The 12,633-nt window shown below is 36.9% G+C and overlaps 1 protein-coding gene across 2 annotated transcripts in view; it reads left to right on the forward strand.

The window, feature by feature from the left end:
- The window catches only part of DSEL (dermatan sulfate epimerase like), a 138,548-nt gene that overhangs the window by 94,977 nt on the left and 30,938 nt on the right, over positions 1 to 12,633 (forward strand). The gene's annotated exons all lie outside the window — the stretch shown is intronic.

A 12,633-nucleotide genomic window follows, 5' to 3' on the forward strand; every position in this document is an offset into this window, starting at 1 on the left:
GGAGCACTGAGGAAAGATGCAAACCTCAGTAACGTGTAAGGGATGGCTTGCTGCAGCAGGTGATGCCACATTTGCAGAGAGACCATGAGCTCTGCCAGCATAACAGCTACCTAAATAAATTATTCCCCACTGGCCTAGGCATGCTTTTCCTTGTACTTATTGAACATTTATTGATTTACCAGCTATATTTTGACAACCTAATTCACTCTATTATGAACCAACAGAAAATCTGAAAACTTTTGTCACACAACAGATTTGAGGGATTGCCTTTTTAGTTTTGTCTTTGAAAAAGACATATTTAGGTATTGAAAAAGGAAGGTCACCCATCCAGCTAATGAAAATCTTTTAAGTTAATCTAAATTTTATTGTTACGTTTCCATTTTGAGACTGATATTTTATTGGGTTGGAGACCATACGTATATTTTTTCCCTTTTTCAAATAAATGAAAACTATTTTATTTGGTATTAAGTTGTAGAATATATAAATATCCATATCTGTGTCATTCACCAGGAAAGACTTTTCCTGGGTGAATGGCTTTTATTAGCATAATGTAATAGAACGATTACAGGACACAAAATCTACTCTTTTATACAAATTATGAGATGCAGAAGTGCAAGCACATCATGCTTCAATGCCTACTATATATTTACATGTAGAAGCAAAAACTACACTGAATCAGCCTGAAGAGTTGCACCCAAAAGGTCATATTGGGTTCCATCCTCACTGCGAAGACTGCCAACTCTAGTAGATGAATTGCATGAGATCTCAGCCCCAATGAGACCAAGTAGAATGATGACTGGTACATGTGAAACCAAGAAAACCATATAAGTGTCAGTTCTTCACCCCTCTTAGATACCCCAGCTCAGGTTACTGAAGTATATGACCTTTAGTTCCTGGTTGGCACAGAGAGACTTTAGATACATCTTTAATCATCTATCCCCTTTAAGTTTCTGAGGCAGAAATGCAGAAGGAGGAAGGGGTTGGGGCAGAAGAGGAGAGAGCATCTTTGTCTAGTGAGATATGTGGATTTTACTTTCATTTACTATCAGCAGGTTGTCTGCTTGCAGTTGAACAAAACAATATTCAAATGCTTTTGTTGCACCCAAAGGTACACACATATGTGTGTGTGTGTACATATATATATGGGGGAGGTAGGTGGCAATGTCATCATTCAAGACATTGTGCATTTACCCCTCAGGCATCTCTTTACCCACCTGTCACAACCAAAGGCACAGTGCCCTCCTTCTAGGATTACAGGGTTTGCTCTTTCTGGCCACTGTGAGCTTGGCTTTCGCTAAGTTCTTGGGGGAGCCCACCTTAATCTGAGAGGCATTCGTTGCTCCATTAGCTTAATGATATCTCATAAATTCATGCTTGGTGTCAAGTTAAGTACAAGGGAAGTTTCCCAGAGTAATCAGATTGACTGTAAACATTTATCTATATCTGTGGGGTTTCATTTGCCAATGGTCCACCTTCATCAGCCTTGTAAACACAATCTAGGCCACTAAATGCCAGTATACTAGTCAATGCATCATCAATGACTTTACACGGGAATTCATCTGTTTCTGAGAAACCTTCCTGAGAAAGCTGAAGTTTACATGTAGTTTCCAGTGCTCACTTAAAAGCAAACAAACAAACAAACAAAACAACTCAGGTTTTTTACTGTCATTAGCAAAAACATCAAAGCTTGGTGTCATAGATTCCAGAAGTGGCTGAGCTGTAAGAGTGCTCAGCTCTTGCCAATGTTATGAAAACATAACAAGGGTGAAGCACCTCACACTCTCACTTTGCAATTGATCTAATAATGTATTTTGTTATGCCCATAGGCTACAAGTTTTCATCTATTCTCTCTCAGTATAGGTGCTCAGCTGTTTAACTTTTTTTTTTTTTTTTTCCTGAAACGAATTGGAACCTTTTTGCCCTCCAGGACAAATCTTAGTCCTGATTGTTAAGATGGGTAGACACAAGGCTGACTGAACCCCTGAATGGAGTTAGCAGCAAGCCAGTCAACGTTCAGGCAATTGTCTCTGAGCCTACTTCTTGGTAGGTTCAGCCTGCAACCATACCTCCAATCCACTGACAGAAGGACGATATATTACTTGGTTGACCATATATTTTAGTCAACATGTTTATTAATTCTTATGGACTTTCCTCATATCATGTTAATCAACTCATGAGGTTCCCATCCTTCCTTTTCCAAAAATCCATGTTTCTCTCAGCAACCCATCTTTATTATCAGAACTGTTAAGAATTATGAAAAGACAGAGATTGTTTTCCTTATGTGCAAGCTAACATATTAGCCTGCTGCAGTTTTATGAAAGCAGAAGATAAGAGACTCCTGAGTTAGAGACAAAGGATTTTATGACTCACACCAACAGTCATATCCACTCTATCAGCTTTTATCATGTCATATCTCAGAGCTCCAATTCCCACAGGGTAACATGAAGAGGGCTAGGTGACAGACACCTTATGTACACAGTGGATTGTGTTATATAAGAAGAACCCTGAACCTTTTATAATGGTGATTAAGCTTGACTGTGCTTTGCTCCAAAGGGAGTTGTTATTTTTATTATTCTGGTAAGTAAACATGCTACCCTTTGCCCCAGAAGATACTACATCTATCTTTCATAATTGGCTCATTCTTGCCAATTCAGTGCATTACTGAGCAATGTTCATTCCTTCTCAATAAGGGTATCATGTATTTCCATAATCCACATTCAATTTAAGGTCATCTGTCACACCTAGAATTCTCTATAGAGGTTAGAGTTTTAGTAGACCATATTTTTCATTAACATTGACTATCATGTCTTGAGACAAAAGTTGTAAAATGATGCTGATTTCAAAATGTCTGCCTAATATGGTAACTATTAGCAAATGCAATTAGACTCTTCCTTTCAAAATGTGTGTAAAATGAGAAATACAAAGAAAGTTTGAACCTATAGTGGCAGTAAAACAAGAAAGAAAATACAAAAGAATATGCACAGATAAAACATGCGAAAGCATTTTGAAATATTAGTTTATGTGTGTATGAGAGAGAGAGAGGACAGAGAAGAGCAAGAAAGGAGAGAAAAAAAAATCTTCTGATGTGAGAAAAGTTAGAGAATAGAATTCTGAAACTATGTTGAGCCTTTGAACCTTTTTGGTTCCGGACTTTCACACACATTAGACTCTGTGAAAAGAGGGGTTTGCATTACAACAAATTTCCTCAAATTTTGGTCCTCCCCGTTATCCTTTGAATGATCATCTGTTATATGATATTATATAAATAAGTCTGTATTTCTTAGAAGGAAAATAGCGTAATGTTGATGAATATCCTAGGATTACCTTGCTTTGCATGGCTCTCTTTGTAAAATTGTTTTAGCAAAGCAAATTTTACTGGGGGCTTTAAAGCAGAGTTGGATGGATTTGTCTATATCACATAGTTTTTACAGCATATACATTAAAAAGACAGTTTTCAGAAAGTTTTTTATTTTTATTTTTTTTCCCAGCCTTTGGGGAATACCTGAGTAAGGTTGTATGTTGGAAGGGTCTCAGGTTGGACAGGAGTGGACCAATGCTGATAATAATCCTGCTCCTGTCTGGTCAGTCTTCGGCTGAAAGCAACCTGGGCTTCAGCCTTTTGTGGAGACCGTCGGTCAGTTACCACCCAGCTGCAGTTTATCTTGAAAGGCATCTGAATGGAGGCACTCCATAGCCATCCCAACCTACATGGCGTGCTTTTCTTACCCCAACTTGCTTACCATATTAAAACTTAGCCTGCATTGTGTTATGTTCTGGCCTCTGCTTCTCAATTTCTGGGGATGTCATTTTCTTGTCTCTAACTACATTGACCCAATATAAAGCTCAGCCTTTAATCAGCTTCAATAACAGCTACAAAAATCACACACACCAAGCGTACTGGGATTTTACAGACTTTAAAACAAAGCATTTATTTATTTATTTATTTATTATTTATTATTTTTTTTTTTTTTTGAGACGGAGTTTCGCTCTTGTTACCCAGGCTGGAGTGCAATGGCACGATCTCGGCTCACCGCAACCTCCGCCTCCTGGGTTCAGGCAATTCTCCTGCCTCAGCCTCCTGAGTAGCTGGGATTACAGGCACGCGCCACCATGCCCAGCTAATTTTATTGGATTTTTTTAGTTGAGACAGGGTTTCACCATGTTGACCAGGATGGTCTCGATCTCTTGACCTCGTGATCCACCCACCTCGGACTCCCAAAGTGCTGGGATTACAGGCTTGAGACACTGCGCCCGGCCTAAAACAAAGCATTTTTAATGATATTGAAGAGGGTTTGCATCTCTTGGCTATGCCCATGGGACCATCCCCCTGGCTCCCATGTCTATTTTCTACATCTCTACTTTTGATCCCCACCTTCCAGGTTGGAGCTGTACATTCTCCCACCTCACTTATCTAGATAGCCTTCTTTTCTCATTGGCAACAAATCACACAAGGACCTAGAGTGATGCTCGTATTCAACCCAACGCTGTCATTCAATAATGCTTTCCAGGAAATATTTTGTTCCCTATGAGAACCTCTTGACTAACGCAATATACTTTCATTCACCACAAGAGACTTGTGACTTTAGAATTTTAACCATGCCAATAATATTCATTCTGTAGTTTGTTAAGTAGCATGGCTAATTCAAAATCTTATTCAGAGTAGAGGTAATTTCAGAATCCAAGAGTCATATGTAATCAGATAGAAGTGCACTTTTTGGCTGTTCAGGTCAGACTCTGAAATAATTATTCCAAATAACATATATTCTAACTCCCTAATATAGAATATCTACTACTGCTGTTGCTGCCCCAAACACGCATCGTGCAAAAATCAGTAACAACAAAATCCTGTTGCTGTGTCATGGCAGAGAGCAGTGGCCCACTCTAGTCACAGGAGATTTATAAAAACAGTGTTGTTGATGGCTCTCAGTTGCTTGGTAACCATCTTGATGTTGAATCCTGCATGTGTGGTATGCTGATGTTTCAGTTGTTCTTTTACCCAGAAAATCTCTTTACTGGGTGAAGCTTTAGAAATCCATAGTTTTGCAATCCAAGTGAATTACAAAAGAAAGTCATGAAGAAAATGTTTTTCACCTTTTCCTGTTGCTCTTCTTAAGAGACTAGAGACTACTATCGTCAAAGTAAAAAACTACTGGTGACAACGTAAAAAACAAGCAGATTTAGTGACAAGTGGTGGGAATACTTTCTGCATCACACCGTTGACCTGGCTTCCCATTCTGCTTTACAGCAATGATTGGTAGGGCGAGACTGTACTTAGCAGACAGAGTGACAGTGACATGCTCTTTAGTCAGCTAACTGATAACTAGAACCAAAGGTTTTTATTTGTAGGATGGGTGAAGAGGACAGGTGCTTGGTAGTTGGAAGGAATCTCTCCTGACCAGAAAGAAATAAAAACCTATTACGCTTTACTCTTACTATCTCAAAGGGGATACACTAAAGAAAATACAATATCTTGGAACATTGTACTTAAGAATATTTTAAAATAATTAAGGTCTCTGTTAGTAATGTTTAGCAAATTCACAGCAAGTTTAAAAATAGTAACTAAGGTGCAGGTATAAATTGCAATACTGATGTTGGTGACAAATTCCAGTTGTCTCTTATTGTAACAGCAATTTTTTTCTCCTTTTCCTCCTTATTAACTTCTCATGTGAGCAAATTACCATTAGCTTAAAATAAAGTTAAACACTACTGACATTTACCTCAAAATTGAGGCCTGATTAGAAATACAGGCTCATTCATGTAGTTAACATACATCAATACCTCCATTATATACCACACATTAAAATCTTAAAATGGAAATTTAAAAATCTTTCTAAGAATGACTGTTACAAGTAAACCTCAGGTATTGTTTTGTTTTCTGTTTATATGAATACATAATTTGGTGCCACCACAGCTAAACAATGTTGGAACATTTAGCACATATTTGGATGTCTTCATGCTGCTCTGAAATAATCTGTTTTTCATATAGATTTCCCCACTGGCTATGGGGTAAATGTTAGAAAGGCCACAGCCTGAAGATTGCTTTTCTTTTGGAGATGCAGAATTATTTTTATGCATCTGACTCCTCAGAGTAAAAATTTCAACTGTTTACTCCACATACTACTCTCTAATATTCACTTACTGCAATAAATGGCATATTCTCTGATATGAGCTCTTATCTGCTATACATTTTAAGCACCTCCAAATCAGAGTACATATGTCTATTTTGGGTAGTGGAGCAGCAGACTTGAGACATGGTTCATATTTCGTGCAACAGAGAAAGAGTGATCTGGTGAGGAAAGGACAGAGCTTGTACTGCACTGGGGTAAAAATGAACATGCTTGGACCATAATTTCAGACCAGAAACCTTAACTATCTCGTGGCTCACTCACTCACTTCAGAGGAGAGGAAAATGAGACGGTTTAGAATCAAATAATTGACCTGAGCCCATTATACGTGGTTATTGATGAAAACGATTAGAATCTGACTCCTTGACTCCACTGAAGAACTAAACTCTAAGTACTAAGGCAGGCGTCCCCAAACTACGGCCCGCAGGCCTCATGCGGCCCCCTGAGGCCATTTATCTGGCCCCCCGCCGCACTTCAGGAAGGGTCACCTCTTTCATTGGTGGTCAGTGAGAGGAGCACAGTATGTGGCGGCCCTCCAACGGTCTGAGGGACAGTGAACTGGCCCCCTGTGTAAAACGTTTGGGGACGCCTGGACTAGGGCCATAGCACATGTGGGAAAATGGCATATTCTATTTGTAAATTATTGGATTACTGTATGATTAATTTGTATCAGTTCAACAGTACTTATTGAATTCTAAAATGCCAAAATATGTTATTTAGTTTCCAAGAGGGGTTGACATTCCCAAACTTCAGCAACTTGAAACTGGCTTTAGAATCCCAGAGGTGTGGGGAGGGTGGCATATTAGGGGCACAAGATGAGGTAGAGTTTGCTATAAATGCAATAATTTTTATGGAGAGGACAAGAAACAATATATATTAGAACAACAATATAATGGAATCAATGATAGACATTGAGGTTAGGGAGTGGGGAATCACACATTGGGACTAAAATTGATAGAATAAATGGAGAAAGACTTAAGTAAACATTTTGCCAGACTGTGGTACAGAATTTTTTTAAAAATAATAATAATAGGCTGTGCACAGTGGCTGGTTCCTGTAATCCCAGCACTTTGGGAGGCCGAGGTGGGCAGATTACCTGAGGTCAGGAGTTCGAGACCAGCCTGGCCAACATGGTCAAAACCCATCTCTACTAAAAATACAAAAATTACCTGGGCTTGGTGTGACACTCCTGTAATCCCAGCAGGGTAATTGCTTGAGCCGGGAGACAGAGGTTGCAGTGAGCTGAGATTGTGCCATTGCACTACAGCCTGGTTAACAGAGTGCTGATCTGCCTCAGTCATCATCATCATCATAATCATCATCATCATCATCATCATCATCATCATCATCATTATCATCATCATCCAAGCAATTAAATACTGTTGTTAGAAAATCTACCATATAATGCTTAATGGAAAAATGATAAAGACATTACTCCCATTATTAGTCAATACTATTCTAGAAGTAGAAATAATGCAATTAATAAGGATAATAGATATTGACATAAGGAGAAAAATAATCATTTTGTCTGATAATATAATTGCTTACTGGAAGAAATAATACAAAACAATTAGAACTGAAGACAATTTAGTTGTCAGTTATAAATTAATTAATAAGTAAATACAATTTTCCTCCAAATTCTTCAAAACTTAATAGAAAAATGTAGCAGAAGAAAGCATTTCATTTATCCTAGATATAAATATAAAAACACCTAAAATAAACTTAACATGAATAAATGGAGAAAATATGTTGTTCAATGATATAATTTAATATAATATGCATCTAGGTTAGCCGCAAGATGATATATAAAAATAATGCAATTATTTAAGAATCTCAAAAATAATTTTAAATACAAAAATGTACTATTATCAGATTGGCCAAAATTTCAAACACAACACTAAATGCTGGCAATAGGTTTTCCTCCATTGTCGGTGGGAACATAAAATGGTACAGCCACTGTGGAAGATAGTTTTCCAGGTTTTTTAATTAAAACATATCTTATTCTTATCATAGGATCCAGTGGTTTTGTTCCTTGGCTTTTACCCAAATGAACTGAAAACTTATGTCCACCCAAAAACCTGCACATAGATGTTTATAGCAGTTGTATTTATAATTGTCAAACCTCGGGCACCACTAAGGTGTCCTTCATTGCGTAAATGGATAAACTGTGGTACATCCGTACAGTGGAATCTTACTCAGCACTAAAGAGAAATCAGATACTGAGCCATAAAAAGAGGTGATGCAAACTTAAATGCAAATTACTAAGTGAAAGAAGCTAATGTGAAATGGCCTTATACGATGTAATAACATATATATGTGTCTAACTACATGGCATTCTGGAAAAGGCAAAACTCTGGAGACGGTACATGATCTTGGTTGCCAGAAGCTGGTGGAGGGCAGGACAAAAAGGTAGAGCATAGAGGATATTTAGAGCAGTGAAACTATTCTGAATGGTACAGTGATCTATGCATGTAACAAAATAGCACTCGTACCCCATAAATTTATATAAAAAAAGAAAAAGGAAAAACAATTTGAAATCTCTTATAAAAAGCTTTAAAAATGAGGCCAGACATGGTAGCTCACATGTGTAATCCCAGCACTTTGGGAGGCTGAGGCAGGCAGATCATCTGAGATCATGAGTTCAAGACCAACCTGGCCAACATAGTGAAACATGTCTCTACTAAAAATACAAAAATTAGCCAGGCATGGTGTTGGGCTTCTGTAATCTCAGCTACTTGGGAGGCTGAGGCAAGAGAATCACTTGAACCTGGGAGGCAGAGGTTACAGTGAACTGAGATCATACCACTATACTTCAGCCTGGGTGACAGAGTGAAACTTCTTCTCAAAAAATAAAAATAAAAAAGAAAAAGAAAAAGCTTTAAAAGAGGATATGAAACAATTTTACAAAAGTTTAGCTCTTGTAGCTTTGTTTGTAAGAGTAAAAAAGAAAGGAAATATAATTGATATGGATAGATTAAATATATATTTCAATAATAAAAGAAATGTAATTTATCAATTATAATTTTTATTGTATAAAGTGTTAGGAAAATAATTATGTTTCCAGAATATGTAATTACTATTCCTTTTTGTAAAACAAACAAACAAAAAAAACCTAAAATCTAAATACTGTTATCCTTGGTTTTAAAAATTATATGTGTGAAGTTTCTTTCTTTCTGTTTCCTGATATGCATATTTTCTTCTCCCTAAATTAAGCATATACTACTTTTGTATTAAGTAATTCTGCTATTTATAATTAAAAGTAGTTTTATCCGGCTTAGCTCTTGGGAAGCTATGTGAGATCTCTTGAAAAGTTTTAGGTACTCACAGAAGAACTGATGTTAAAGAAAAAAAAAGTGTTCATGACCCAGAGATGCTGCTTCATATTACACATGAGAAAGTGGAAAAAAAAATGCTGAATTATGAGAATATGGTGAGGTCAATAATATTAACAGGAAAAAAACCCATCATGATTAAAAGGGGTATGTGCCCCCTTTAAATCTGATGTTGTATTACAGTCTCCAGTGTTGGGAGTGGGGCTGGGAGGGGGGCCTAGTGGGAGGTGACCAGATCATGGGGGTGAATTTCTCACGAATGGTTTAGTGCCATCCTCTTGATGCCAACATTGGCGATACTGAGTGAGTTCTCATGAGGTCTGGCTGTTTAAAAGTGTGTGTCACCTCCCCACCCTTCTCTTGCTCCTGCTTTGGCAAGGTGATGTGCCTGCTTCCCCTTCACCTTCTGCCATGAGCAAAAGCTCCCTGAGGCCTCCCCAGAAGCCCAGTGGCACCATGATTGTACAGCCTGCAGAATCATGAGCCAATTGAACCTCTCTTCTTTATAAAGAAATTACCCAGTCTCAGGTATTTCTCCTGCAAGAATGTCCCAATATAAATCTTAATGGGTATATTTTGTCAATCAAATTTGAGATATAGAAGCTACAATACAATACTATAATATGCATGGTGAAAGTTACTTCACATAAATAAGACAATATGTGAAGATGTCTCTAATTAAACATTTGTATCTTAACAATATAGATTTGGGTAAATAGAATACTAGAATATGACAAATAAGTGAATGTATCAATAGAAATTAAGTGTGTCAAGCTTTATTCAAGAACACTTAGATTAGAAGCAAGCAAGCAAACAAACAAATAGCAGCAGAGTTCATAAAAACCCTGGGATTCTACGAATTCAAGGATAGTATTACTACTTCATCTTATCACTGATGTTAATTAAGTGCCAATTACTCTCTTCATTCCTATTTAAACCTAGGTTTCATCAAATACTGATTTATGCCACCTGCAGCCTAAATCAAGCAATTCTCTGGCAGCAATCAAGCTTCTGTCTTTTTGAATTCAAAACAATTGTTTCTGCACTGGAAATAGCTGTTTAGGATAGGGCTGAGAATAGGGTGAAGCAAATGAGCTAGTCATCTTGAGTACAAAATTTTAAGGGGCATCAAAAAACTGAGAAATCAAGATACATGATATTTCAATGCAATTTTAAGAAATTTAAATTAATGCAAATATCTATATTGAACAAAATATCAAGATTTTATATAAATTATTATCTGATTATAATTTCTTATAAAGCAGGTAACAAAAATCTATTATTAAAATTAAGTCGATAAGTGATCAAATCGCAAAATTAGCAATTTAGCTTCACTGTTTTATACCGATCTCTTGAAAATCTTCTGTAATTTAACTTTTTTAAACTTGACTTTATGAAAGTTTTAAGAATAAAAAGCAAATGCTTGAGAGACACATCTAAGCTATTAATTGGTTGATCAAAGTAATAATTCAACAAATGAATTATTTGACAAGGAAGGTCAAGCTTCAAAATCTACCACAAGCAATAACGAAAATGAGACTGACCACCACCTGTCAATCAGTTCACCAAGTGGCAACAGAATCTAATTAAAGTGAATGACTAGAAATATGGGAGCCTTTGGAAACAGTAAAAGGAAAATTAACTTACAGTCACATTACTTTTTACCATTCTGAGAAATGTGTGGTCCATGTATTGCCACCAAACATATATTCATTACTTCAACTGTGGGGAGTTACAAGCCTTGAGTATAACCTATGGTTCGGAATTTGAAATGGAGTTGGGTCAGAGCATGAATCACTGGCACTAGATCCGAGAGTCCTCTCACTTGCTTCAGTTGCTTTCACTTTCGTTTGTTGCTGAAAGAGAAACTGACAGCAGAAGGATGCATGAGCTAGAGCTGCCAGTGACTGAATGGAGATAGCTCCCTACTTCCTTTCATAAGAAGTGTGTGCATAGGAATGTATACAAACACACATGGATAAATATGTGTATGCTCATATAGGCATACATACACACATGTATACATGTATGTCTGCCAATATATGCATACATACACGCACACTTTATATAGCAAATTATATACTTATATATTTATAAGCACATGACTCAACATATGTAATTTTTATAAACACAATGTTATATATATATGCATACACAACAGGGAAATCTGAACAATAATTTAATAAATTATTTTTAGTTATCGTGTATGTGTGTCTGAATAATGATAGTATAACAGTTTTTAAAAGATCTATCTTTTGGTATATTTGCAGATGAAATTACATATCTGGAATTTTTCTACCTATTTTGTGTTGAGGAGGTTAGAATAAAGTTGGCATTACAGATTTAACATGACTCGCTAGGGGTTGGTAATTCTTGAAACAAGGAGATGGGAACATAGAAGTTTTGTATACTAGTTTTGGTATCTGTATCTATTTGAAAACATTTTTAACATTTTTTAATCAAAAGATAAAATATTGTTTTACTTATTTATGTCTGCATTAGTAATATGTTAGCTGTTGAATGGGGCTACATCAATGGATACAGTGCTTACAGTGGCCGGACCCCGAGCTTACTCACTCATACACCCCTCGCCTCTCAGTGCCTGGCTCGCCCTTGGCAGGGGTGAGATCTAGGCTGGTAGTACAAGCCAAGCACAGTCTTCTGGGCCGAGTGGGCCAGACGAGCCCAGTGGGCACAAGCAAAACTCAAGCAGAGACGTCACCAGCCACAGAGGTTTCCGGCTGGCGAAGCAACACCCTGAAGATCCTGTGACAGTGTGATGTTTTCTTACAAGGCAACTTTGATTTTTAAATAACAAAGCTTTCCCTATTTGCTTAATCTCTTTTTTTTTCCCTTAAATGTGCCATTTACATAGAACTAATATTAAGATGGGCCCTCTTTTATTCAAACATTAAAGAATGAGGTTAAGAGGTTGTTAAGAGTGGATTAATTATACACCATTTCAATTTAATAGCCGCAAAATATGATTTCTGAATCAGCCAGTCACACTCGTGTTATAGACCATATTCTCAGAGGTGTAAGTGATAAGGACAGAGGCTATCATCTTTTCTTCAGTAAGACATTTTCATTCATCTTTGTATGACATAGATTAGACTAAAAAATATGTCAATCAGCTTATGAAAAATATGTTTCTTACATAAATAGGAAGTTAGAAA

This window comes from Saimiri boliviensis, chromosome 13, assembly GCF_048565385.1.
Source record: "Saimiri boliviensis isolate mSaiBol1 chromosome 13, mSaiBol1.pri, whole genome shotgun sequence".
NCBI lineage: Eukaryota > Metazoa > Chordata > Mammalia > Primates > Cebidae > Saimiri > Saimiri boliviensis.